General features: G+C 41.0%; 1 protein-coding gene across 8 annotated transcripts in view; it reads right to left on the minus strand.

The window, feature by feature from the left end:
• Positions 1 to 619, minus strand: part of AOPEP (aminopeptidase O (putative)) — a 378,384-nt gene extending 377,765 nt beyond the window's left edge. For 7 of the 8 annotated variants that reach the window (XR_014016018.1, XR_014016019.1, XM_081236407.1 and 4 more), the window contains exon 1: positions 536 to 619. The gene's annotated coding sequence lies outside the window, so the exon portion shown is untranslated. The remainder of the gene's footprint in view (positions 1 to 535) is intronic. The other variant, XM_081236411.1, reaches the window with a different exon arrangement.
• Positions 620 to 12,602: the final 11,983 nt, after the last annotated feature.

The raw sequence follows: 12,602 nt of genomic DNA on the forward strand, positions 1-12,602 counted from the left end.
ACTCAAAACTTGGTGCTCTCAGTAAGGATCCTCGGGGAGGAGGGAAGGTGGCCGGGTGTCACTGCAAGTGGAAATGAACAGAATCGGAAACTGTTCTGTCTCCTTAAACAAGATTGGAGATGAGCCCTGTGGGGCTAGGAGCGGAGAGAAGTGGGTTAGGTGGGCCTTGGAGGCAACAGAGGAAGGAGGCGGCAACTGCAGTCTGGGAAATGTCTGTGCCACCGGGGAGAGGAGCGTCAGAGCCCATCACCACCCGAGGGTGGAGGCGGAGAGAAGTGGCAGGCTCAGCCCACTCCCCAGAACTGGTTCAGCTTCAGGAGTCTTGGAAGGACTCAGGCTCAGCCCACTCCCCAGAACTGGTTCAGCTTCAGGAGTCTTGGAAGGACTGAGAGGGAATGGGGACCCAGCTGATCAAGGAAGATGAGGGTAGGGGTGGGCTCCTGGCTGCCTTCAAAACGGGACGCTGCTGACCCCGCCGCCATCCAGGTGCCGCTGGAGAGGAAGGCAGGGACCCAACAGGGAGCGCTCAGGTTACCTGTCTCAGCCGCCTGCCAGCTCGTCTCCACTTCCGCAGACTAGGTGGTACCACGGGCTATCCGGGCACGCGCCGAGTGACGTCATCCTCGCGCGCCCAAGCCGCCGTCCGCCTGGCCCCGCCCCCTTGAGTGCAGGGGGTGGGGCAGTGGAGGTCTACGCAGGCGCGGAGCTGCCTCGGGCTTGGGAAGTCGTGAACAAGGCTTGTTTTGGGTTTTGTAGGGTCGCCGACTTACCCTCCTACTCCTAGTTACAAAATCTTATAGGCACTTAAGAAAAAAAATGTTATTGAAATACAGACATGGACTTTTTATTCTTTATTTTGCTCTTCCTCTTCTGTATATAACTCTTGTTTGTATACTCGTTCGTTCCAGCACAGTTTATTTAGTCCTATTGTGTTCCAGGCAAGCACTGTTACAGAATCTGGGATACAGCGATGACAAAACAGACACTATGCTTCCTCATGGAGAAAGCAAACACTGAATAACTCAACAAAGATATTTTAGGCGTACCTCATTTTATTGCCCTTCACTTTATGCCACTGGGCAACCCTGCCATTGTCAGATAATGGTTAGCATTTTTTAGCAATAAAGTATTTTTAATTAAGGTATGTATTTTTTTTACATAATGCTATTGCACACTTAATAGACTACAGTATAGTGTAAACATACTTTTATTCTCACTTAAAAACCAAAAAATTCATGTGAGTTACTCAAAAACTAAAGGAGGATTCAGAGAAGTGCCCTATGAAGAGGCTCATTAAACTGAGAAGGGAAGAAGCCAGCTCTATGAAGATCTGGAGCAAGAACAACCAAGAGAATGATGGAAAACTATGGGGAGGGGACAGAATGTAGTGATGCCCTTGAGAAAGTGAGAAAATAGGCTAGGGGAAGAATAGAAGATGAGATTAACAAGGCAAGGAGAGTTCTGATCTCGCAAAGTTTCTTTGCAGGAGGCATGGATTTTGTTTTAACTATAATGGGAAGCCAGTGAAGAATTTTAAACATGCAAGTGACAGCGTCTGGTTTTATAAGATCACCCTGCCTGCTGTGTATAAGAATAAACGATTTGGAGTCAAGAAAGGGTTCAAAGAGAACAGTTGCTTTTGCAATGATCAGGTAAGAAATGATGGAGAGAAGTGAAGAAATTTAAGGAGTAATTTGGAGGTAGATATGACAGACTTGGAGATAGATTAGATAAGGCCATAAGGAAAAGAAAGGTGTCAAAATGACTCCTAAATTTTGGGCTTGTGCAAATAGCTGGATAAAACAACTAAGACAATTTCTAATACTTCACAAGATTTTCTTCTCCTCCTTTCAACCGTGATCCCTTTGCTTCTTTGTTACCAAGCCCTCTCAGTTCTCCTCTTACCTTTCTGATCATCTCCCCTCAGTTTCCATCAAGGGGCTCCTTTTTCCTTTCCTTTTCCTTAACTCTTTACCCCTTGATCTTCTTATGCTACATCAGGGGCTGCAAACCCCAAAGCTTACAGTGCCCAGGCAGTGAACACAAAGGAGTGAAACTGGTGGATAGAAACTATGAAGAACTGGAGCTCATGGTTGCTATTCAGCTCTAATTGATTTTTGCCAACCAGCAATCTTTCCCAGTGATAATCAGATCCTCCCATTTTTAAAGAGAAATCAATATGCAGATACATGAAATCTCTCAAATTTCAAATGTTGGTCACTAATTCAAATTTTGTTGAACTTGTTTTTGGACCAAACAAAATGCATCTGCAGGCCAGATGAGGCCTGCAAGCTACAACTTTGCCTCCTTGACGGATGTCTTCCCAGGATGGTGATTTTTGTCTACTTTCAGGTGACTATCACCTGTAAGCTGATAACTCCCAAGCCTATCTCACCACCCAAGCCTTTCAAAATTTCTTATTGAAGTACTCAGATTCAACTGAGATATCCAGTTGGCATCTCAAACTTGACATTTAAAACTGAACTCATTATCTACCTGGCCCCCAAACCTAACATACTCAAGTATTCTGTCTCAGTTAATAGCATCAATGTCCACCCACTCACCCAAGCCTGAAATCCAGGATCATCCCAGCCTTGTTCCTCTCCTTGTCCTGATCTTGATCTCTTCAATATTTATCACATCTGCCCATCACCTCCATTCTAACTAATCACTGCCTTTGCTCAAGCCTTTCTCATCTCTCTCTGGCAAGTCACTTGACCTCTCTACACCTGTTTTTTCACTTGTTAAATGAAAGGATTGAACTAGGTGATTCCTAGGATCTGTTCCATTGTCAAATTCTGTTTCATAAAGCCACCAAATTTGTCAGAGTAATTACTTATCACTTTTATGTTGGTTTTTTGGCCTGGCTTTTTTTTTTTTCTTTTTTTTTTTTTTGCAGCTCCACACTGCTAGCCAGATCTTAGTTCCCTGACCAGGGACTGAACCCCAGCCCTCAGCAGTGAAAGCGCAGAGTCCTACCCACTGGACCGCCAAGGAATTCCCTGGCCTGGCTATTTGAATACCAAGAATACTGCGGCTAGATTGACAGGAAAAACTGGACTTGATAAAAATAATCAATACAAAAGGAAATTAACATTGACTAAAACTGGACACAATTTTATTATAGAATAAACACTGGCTGAAAAAGAACTACTGATTGGTAACATTGAAAACTGAAAAAGCCGAGAAATATTGACAAGGTAAAATTTGTCGTTTGGTAAAAGTTGATGTAAAAATCAAATATTCATGTCAAAATTTAGATCTACAAAGTTTGTGCAGAAAAAAAATTGGCCTTGGTTAATTACCCACAAAAGAAAGTTCATGATGTCAGAAGCTCCAATGGCTAGCATATTTCATGGAGAGAAAAAATAATACTGAATTATAACTTCAAATGTAAAACAACTGGAACTGATTCCAGCTAAAATGATTTTAGTAAAAATGGAAAAACAAGACAGTTTAACTATAATATAAAATTGATCATGGCATTAAATTGGCATAATGAAATTTGCTCCAGAAAGTACTATGTTTTATATTAAAGATTTCAAATAGAATTTTTTTATATGTATATATATATATATATATTTTTTTTTTTTCAGTGTGTGGGCCTCTCACTGTTGTGGCCTCTCCCACTGTGGAGCACAGGAGCACGGGCTCTGGACACGCAGGCTCAGCGGCCATGGCTCACGGGCCTAGCCGCTCCGCAGCATGTGGGATCTTCCCGGACCGGGGCACGAACCCATGTCCCCTGCATTGGCAGGCGGACTCTCAACCACTGTGACACCAGGAAAGCCCTCTATGTATATTTTTATTGGAGTATAGTTGATTTACAATGCTGTGTTAATTACTGCTGTACAGCAAAGTGACTCAGTTATACACATATAGACATTCCTTTTCTAAATTCTTTTCCATTATGGTTTATCACAGGATATTGAATATAGTTCCCTGTGCTATACAGTAGGACCTTGTTGTTTATCCATTCTAAATGTAATAGTTTGCATCTACCAACCCCAAACTCCCAGTCTATCCCTCTCCCTCCTGCCCACCACTCGCCCACAAGTCAAATAGAATTTTAAAACTTGGATTGCAGTCACGAGCATGGTCATTTCTGATATTAACAAGTTATAAAAAGTTGGTTTAGATGCAGAAGTTTTCTCATTTTGATGATTTGGGCTAAAAAGAACTCAGAAAATTAGAAAAGTGTGCACTTAAAACTCTGTATGTGGCAGTTAAAACAAACAACTAGAGCCAAGACAGCAAACCACTTGATATGAGCTATTTTGTTTTTCTGAGTCATTCATATAGTACCAATCACCACCATGCTTCAACTGACACTTTGTTATATTTGTACTCATAAAAATAAAGATCCCCTTCCATTGTCTTGTTTTCTTTCTACCTGTTTCTCATGGTTATGTAGGAAAAGTCAGCTTTTACAAAATAAATTATTATGAAAAAATGTAATCTTTTTTTAAAATAAATCAATTTCTAAGACTCTGGTTTATGTAAAATATGGTGAGTGTTCTTGAAGGTTATTTGCACAACACTTGAAATTATAATTATGTAAGTGCCATCTTTCCTACAGAGGAGATGCTTTGGTTTTAATTTGAAAGATTTTAAAAACGCTGATATTTTAATGTCAGTTTCTTATACCTCAAAATACGTAGAAAAAGGTAAATCAAGTCAGTTTATATACTTGATACATAAACGCAGCAATAAATGTTTCATTTTCAAACATGAAATAAATAAATAAATAAAGGTTATCTTGGAAAAAAAATGAAAATTTAAAGAATCAAAACTCACTGTCTTTTTTTTTAATCTCTATCTCTAGTTTTGCTTTTGTAGCTTCAGCCTTCAGATATTTTTAAATATAGTATTTATCTTTAGATGGAGAAGAACCCATCAAACTTGAAAATGTAAAATACCCAGGCCAGCAACTGAAGGGAAAATATACCCCCAGCCCCACTTTGGCTTACCTGACTTTGCATATTACTTCTTAAAGCTAAATCTCAAAAGTCTATCAGAAAATTTCTCACAAAAGAAAAGTATTTTTGATTGGGTCCAAGAGTGTTCAGGGACTTCTATTTATAATGCTTTAATGATCCATTTAAAAAATAGTTTTCTAGAAAATTCTTTTTTTGATGAAAATTATAGGTGTACGTATAATTTTGATTCCATGTTAATATACACAAAATCAATGCTTCACAGAATCAAAGTTAACGTCTTGTATTCATTCAATAGCTCCTGAAAATCTTTGATCTTTCAGTTCTAAAAGTCATATTTTTGAGTATTTATTCACGCCACAAGCTGTTGTATGTATTTCATAAGGTCTGCAGAATTGGAGTGCATATAGCCTGGTTTCAAACATGCTTTTCCTTAATGACTACTTTTCCCTCTGATGCTATCAGCTCCATGAAATCTGTTAATATTCCCACTGAGATTTAGTGCATTGGATTTAATTTCAAGAGAATTTCTGACTTGGCCCAGGTGAACTAAATACAATAAAGGAGGAGAAGGCGGAGACTGCTGACTATCCCTCAATATCCAGGCTCTTTTCCTCACAGAAATAGAATCCCTCACATTTTAGATAATAGAATATCCTATCTTAGCTGGACACAGGACCACTCAGAAAAAAGACAATATTTTCCAGCCTCCCTTGCAGTTAGATGTGGCCCTGTGACTAAGTGCTGGTTAAATGACAGTAAGAGTAAGTATAATGTAGCATCCCTTACAAAATAGATAGAACATGAGTTTGTTTTCTTCCCACCCTCCTTCCTGTTGACTGGAACACAGATGTGTTGGCTACTCCTAGAGTAGGAGTATAAACTTGGTTTATAATTTAACCTTCAGAGGCTTATGGGAAAGCAATGAGATAGAAGGAGCCTGTAACCCTGAGGACTTTGTGGACCGAGCCACAATACCAGCTCTGAACTATCTACCTCTGCCCTTGTGCCAAGAGAGATAAGCCACTCTCTTTTTTAAAATTTTATTGAAGCATAGTTGATTTACAACGTTGTGTTAATTTCTGCTATACAGCAAAGTGATTGAGTTATACATATATATATTCTTTTTCATATTCTTTTCCATTGTGGTTTATCACAGGATATTGAATATAGTTCCCTGTGCTATACATTAGGACCGTGTTGTTTTTCCATCCTGTATATAATAGTTTGCGTCTGCTAATCCCAAACTCCCAATCCTTCCCTACCCCCACCCCCCTCCCCCTTGGCAACCACAAGTCTGTCCTCTATGTCTGTGAGTCTGCTTCTATTTCATACATTATGTTCATTTGTGTCATATTTTAGCTTCCACATATAAGTGATATCATATGGTATTTGTCTTTCTCTTTCTGACTTACTTCGTTTTGTATGATAATATCTGGGTCCATCCATATTGCTGCAAATGGCATTATTTCTTTCTTTTCTATGGCTGAGTAATATTCCATAATATACCACATCTTCTTTATCCATTCATCTGTCGATGGATATTTAGGTTGTTTCTAGGTCTTGGCTATTGTAAATAGTGCTGCTATGAACAGAGGATTGTATGTATCTTTTCGTATTATAGTTTTGTCTGGATATATGTCCAGGAGTGGGATTGCTGGGTCATATGGCAGCCCTATATTTAGTTTTCTGAGGAACCTCCATACTGTTTTCCATAGCAGCTGCACCAATTTACATTCCCACCAAGAGAAGCCACTCTCTTTTTAAAGTCACTTTATTTTGGGTCTATTTCTTCCACCATACCTAACTGATATATAAGGACTAGGATTCAAAAGAAAAATATACAGTTAAGGCATTTTCAGACTTCATGCAGACCTGAATAGCAAAAAGAAAAAGCCTCCTGAAGGAAGTGCAGGCTCGCTTCAGTAACCCCAAGCCATGAAGACCAGAAGACAAAGGACTGTAAGAGGTATTGTCTAATGGCAATAACTCCTAAATTCAGTTTCTTTGTAAAGCAAGTACTTCATGTTTATAGCCTTACTCATTGTATCCTACCTAATATCCTGTCTTTCCCTTACTAACAGAGCCCTGATTTTGTGGAAGAAAATCCATCGACCTCAGAGAAGTTAGGCCCCTTCACCACCCCAACAGATGAAAGATTATAAATCTAAGCCAGTTATGGAATCCCATTCCTTTCTGTCCTTTATTCATGGGCCCAGGTTTCCTTACAGCTAAGTGTGGCCATGTTGTCCAGTCTAGCCAATGAAATGGATAGGTAGCTGCTAAGAGCTCCTGGGACAGATTTTACCTCCTTATAAAAAGATAGCCATAAAAGGAGAGCTAGCTGCATTGTACTGTCCTTTTCTTTATTACTTGTGACGCCAACGTAAGGGAAAAGATGGTTGGACCACCATGTTGACCGTAGGTGGTCATAGGATGGAGTCAACATGCTGAGGAACGAGGGGGAGAAAAAGTGTAAGAGCCTGAGTCATTGCTGACATTGTTGAGCTGCTGACCAGCCCTTGATATCTTCCTCTGGTCTCTTAGTAAACAATTCTGCATCTGGTTTTAGCCTTTAGTACAGGTTTTGTTGTTTTTGTTGCTGTTGCTGCTTGCAATTTTTTTTTTTTTGCAATTTAAAAAGAAAAAGAAAGAATCTCAGCATTTTTCTGTGTTACAGATTTCTCTCTCTTGACTCCTTCCCATAAAGACTTGTTTTCCATGCTTGTGTAGTACTCAGTGCCGACGCTTCTGCTGTTACTCTTGTGCTTCTTGCTTCTGTTGCTACTATCGTCTTTCACTTTTAAATGTGCTAAAGAAACCCTTCTACATAATTTTCTCTACAAATTATGGATTTAAACTGTATTTAAACTATATTTACAATAGCCTTTCTGCATAGTTCTAATATCAATCCAGTTTTTGGTATGTCATTCCCACTGCTTTAGGCTGAACTGTGAAGAGTTCACAGAAAGGAAATGGGTCTTTGTGTTCAATAGAAGATATAGCTGTGCCTTGCTTGTTATAAGAGGCCCCAGGAATTCTGGGTATTTGTGTCCCACTAAATCCCCAATTTACTAGAGGAAAATCCATAATTATTACTGATCCTGTCACTATCTACTCATTCAACTTCTCTGAGCTTGCTTTGTTCTCATCTGTATATTAGAGAATGTCACTAAATGATTTTATGAGCTTTTTTTAATTTCAAAATTCTTCTTTTCCAACTTCACCTAGATACCAAATATAGTTATACAAGCCTGTAAGTTCTTGATAAAATTTCCTGAAGAATAAGCAAGTTAGCCTAAAGCCTGTCTGCCATGCCTCTGGCCTATTTAATGTCACCATAGTCCATCTACACGTCACACCAAAGGAATACGTGTGACAGACCCAGCTTGGGTTTGCATGTCATCATTTCCTAAGGCAGGAACTGTGGCAAACAGATTCTGTCTAAAACTCACTGTGGGTTGATGAGAGACAGGTGGGATGAATGTGTCAAAATATAAATGGAGGATTTGAAATATTTGCAAGTTTCCAGGAGAAAAATCATATTAGAGAGGGACGGTTGGTAAACGAAAGTTGAATATAATGATTGACCTGGCAGCCATGAGCTGAAAGTCATCTCAGTGACTTGGTCAGTATGAGTTGAAGAGATTACTGTAGAATTTACATATATAGCAGTTTGGGCCACAGATCCTGTCACTACAGAGAGCACTGGTGGCTGATGCCAGAAGTAAACAGAGAGAAGAGTCTGTGGCTTGAAGGGACAGGGTCACTTCCAAGGGCACTGAGTCTGAAAATGATGCTCTTTTTACTAAAAATAAAAAATAAGAGGCTCAGGGAGGAATCAAGGTAGTGTTGCCAAAGAGGATGATTCCTAAAAAGAAAGAAAGTGGAATTCATGGTGAAATTTCATTTTTACTGGAGAAGGAGAAAACAGTTTACAAAGAATTCCAATGAAAGTAAACACATCAGCGTGGGTGGCACAGAGCCTCTGACTTCTAGAAAAGAAAGTCCCTCTACCCCCATCTCTGGTCTCTTTTTTTGCTCTAATGATGGAGCACAGTCAGTGGGAAAGGGGGTGTGTGAGACTTGTCATTGATACATTGCTGCTAATTGAATGTGTCATATAGCCACACTCATTTTTTTTCTTCCAGCAATATTTCCAGATGCTACCATGTATTAGGTACATTTTTGGGCTCTGAGGACACAAAGAGGAAAAAATATATCCCTGACATCAAAGAACTTCCAGGCTACTCTGGAGAAAAAAAGTGGTTTATTACATTAGAGGCCAGAGCCCTAGACTTGTGTCCTATATGGGTTCCAAATAGCAAAACCAGTATGGCAAGAAAAGACAGACCAAGAAATGGGGGTAAAATTGGGTAGGGGAGTGGGATATTGAGAAACCAAGAAAGCTGAAGACAAGGTAGAATGGAGAGGTCAAAAAGAGCTGTCCTGAGGTGGCCCTAGGATGGTCATTCTGGTTGACAGAATGGGAGATGTTAAGTAGTTTGTCAGCCTCAGGCTAACATGGGCAGCCAGTTGCAACGCCAAGTAATACTGTCCTTGGGAAGGTGCTCAGTGCATATTTATTTATTTATTTATTAAAAGAATGGGTGAATTGTAGATAAGACTCCTTTATGATTTTTGTGCCCATGTTTTTGGTAGGTGGGAAAGCAGACACATGAAAATATAAACATTCTCTATGAATGGGACTGGGGGGAGGCATATTCTGTCTACAGCCAGACACTGAGCCAACACAGCACAAGTAATACTTCACCCAAGCACAAACCCAAAGGTATAACTTTGGAAAGACGCCAGCAAAGCTCTCTCTGGTGGGCCTCTCACAGGGACTGGGTCCTGGCAACCCAGGCAATCACCCCATAGGAGGGCTCCTCCCACCAGTCCTGCTTATGCAGATGGAAGCAAGTTGCACTGATCACCAATGACACTGTTGGAAACAGCCAGAATTGGGGTCCAGTTGCCTACCAAAAAACAATGATTTTAAAAGCAGTAGCAAAAACTTGCTATTTGTCCCAACCTAGAGAGATATATTCCTGAGAACCTGTGGGATTCAACTTGATTGAAGCCCTTTCAAAAGTCACTGAATTGGGACTGCCCTGGTGGTGTAGGGTTAAGAATCCACCTGCCAATGCAGGGGACATGGGATCGATCCCTGGTCCAGGAAGATCCCACACGCCGCAGAGCAACTAAGCCCATACGCCACAACTACTGAGCTTGCGTGCTGCAACTACTGAAGACCGCGTGCCTACAGTCTGTGCTCTGCAACAAGAGAAGCCACAACAATGAGAAGCCCGTGCACTGCAACAAAGAGTAGCCCTAGCTCACCACAACTAGAGAAAGCCCACGTGCAGCAACGAAGACCCAACTCAGCCAAAAGTAAATTAATTTTTAAAAAGTCACTGAACTTCTCTAACACTGCCAATAATAACAATGTTTTAAAGATTCTGATTTTAAAACCCACTTAGGGCTTCCCTGGTGGCGCAGTGGTTAAGAATTCGCCTGCCAATGCAGGGGACACAGGTTCAAGCCCTGGTCCGGGAAGGTCCCACACGCCATGGAGCAACTAAGCCCTTGTGCCACAACTACTGAGCCTGCACTCTAGAGCCCAGGCACCACAACTACTGAGCCCGCGAGCCACAACTACTGAAGCCAGCGCACCTAGAGCCTGTGCTCCGCAACAAGAGAAGCCACCTCAATGAGAAGTCTGCTCACTCCAATGAAGAGTAACCCCCACTCGCCGCAACTAGACAAAGCCCATGAGCAGCAACGAAGACCCAACACAGCCAAAAATAAATAAATACAAACAAACAAACAAACAAACAAATAAATAATAAAGTAGCCCAGTCCCTGCCAGGACAAAAAATAAAATAAAATAAAACCCACTTAAAACACAAACACTTCCATAAAAGGATTGATAAACGCTAATCTTTATTTAGCCTTTTCAGATGAAGGAGCACTGTGATAGAGTTACTGTGGGACAGCACAAACATTCCTCAACATTTTAATCAGTATTTATATGTTTTTTTTTTTTTTTTTTTTTTGCTGTACGCGGGCCTCTCACTGCTGTGGCCTCTCCCGTTGCGGAGCACAGGCTCCGGATACACAGGCTCCGCGGCCATGGCTCGCGGGCCCAGCCGCTGCGCGGCATGTGGGATCTTCCGGGATAGGGGCACGAACCCGTGTCCCCTGCATCGGCAGGCGGACTCTCAACCACTGCGCCACCAGGGAAGCCCCTATATGTATTTTTTTAAAAAATCACATAGCTCATTATTGCCAACTGAGTTTTAGCAGGAAGCCAGCAGTGAAGTCACAATGCAGAGGCTCTTGGGAGATTCTTTTGAACACAGAAAAAAAGTTAATGTGTCAGCCATAATGTCTCCTGTTTTCCATCAGTATTTATTTCCATCCTTCAGAAAAACTGATAGTTCAATATTTTTTTCTGGATGAACTGAAAGAAGAACAGATCTTAGCAAACAGTTTCATTGATTGAAATGTACTCAGAAAAGGCCCATGGTCAATGAACTGTGAAATTTTTCACTGAAGAATAGTAATATTTTGCAAAGATGAAACATAGATAGGAGGACTTTTACGCATTACACAATTTTTTCCTACATTAGTAATGAATGAATATGAGTAAGAAATGAAACTGGCTTTTGATGAGATAATTATGACAGGATATTAATTTGTGTTTGTTCTTAGTGCTGTCGGAGTGAATAAGGAGACGTTGTCTTTTCCCATCTCAAGAAGCCTTTGTGTTCCGTGTTTTACACCCCGAGCCTAGGAATGGCTTTTGTGTTGGGAAGCTGAAGTTTAAGGCCCCTGGAAATCAACTCCCTGCTACCCAGGGAGGATAACGGGTGATGGGAGAGTGGGGGTAGTGGGGGGGAGGCAGAGCTGGCCAAGTGATGAGAAGAGTGGGAAACTTACCCTAAAGGGGGGGGGGGTCCCAGGGGTAGAAGGTCAGGTCATCCTGCGGATGTGAGGGCTGAGGAACATTCCAGAAGGAACAGCATATGCAAAGATCCTATGACAAACAGATACACAGTACATCCAAGGAACTTAAAGAAGAGAGGAGGAGCAAAGTAGGAAAGCATGTCTGAGAGATAGGGAGGGGCCAGCATTTACAGGGTCTTGTACCTTGTGTTAAGAGATTTTGGTCTTTTTCTTGAAAGCAGTGGGAAATCATTGAAGAATTTTAAGCAGGGGAGTAATGCAATCACATTTGCTTTACAGGCATTTTATCTTTACAGTAACGTAAGCATAATGGCAGGCTCATGCAGCTAGCTTGGGGGAAGTTTAGCAACCCTGTACCTTCCATCAACCGCCCCACATAAACATGCATTCTTATCAGACAAAAAACAAAACAAAACAAAAAAACAGTGTGCTGACTATGGAAATGCAACTTCTAGACAGTCCTTAAGCACTCCTTCCTAGCACCTCTAGACCTGGAACTGCCACTACTTGTGTGCTATTATTATTTTCCGAGATAAAGAAATTAAAGCGCAGAGAGATTAACTAACTTGTCCAAGATCAAAGAGCTGGCCAGTTTCAGAGTGAGGATGTGAATCAAATCTGATGAGAGTTCTTGCAGCAGATGTGGTTAGTACCCCACTCATATCCCCTTGGCCCACCTAGGAGAACACCTAC

This window comes from Mesoplodon bidens (assembly GCF_964165515.1).
Source record: "Mesoplodon bidens genome assembly, chromosome: 6".
Classification (NCBI taxonomy): Eukaryota; Metazoa; Chordata; class Mammalia; order Artiodactyla; family Ziphiidae; genus Mesoplodon; species Mesoplodon bidens.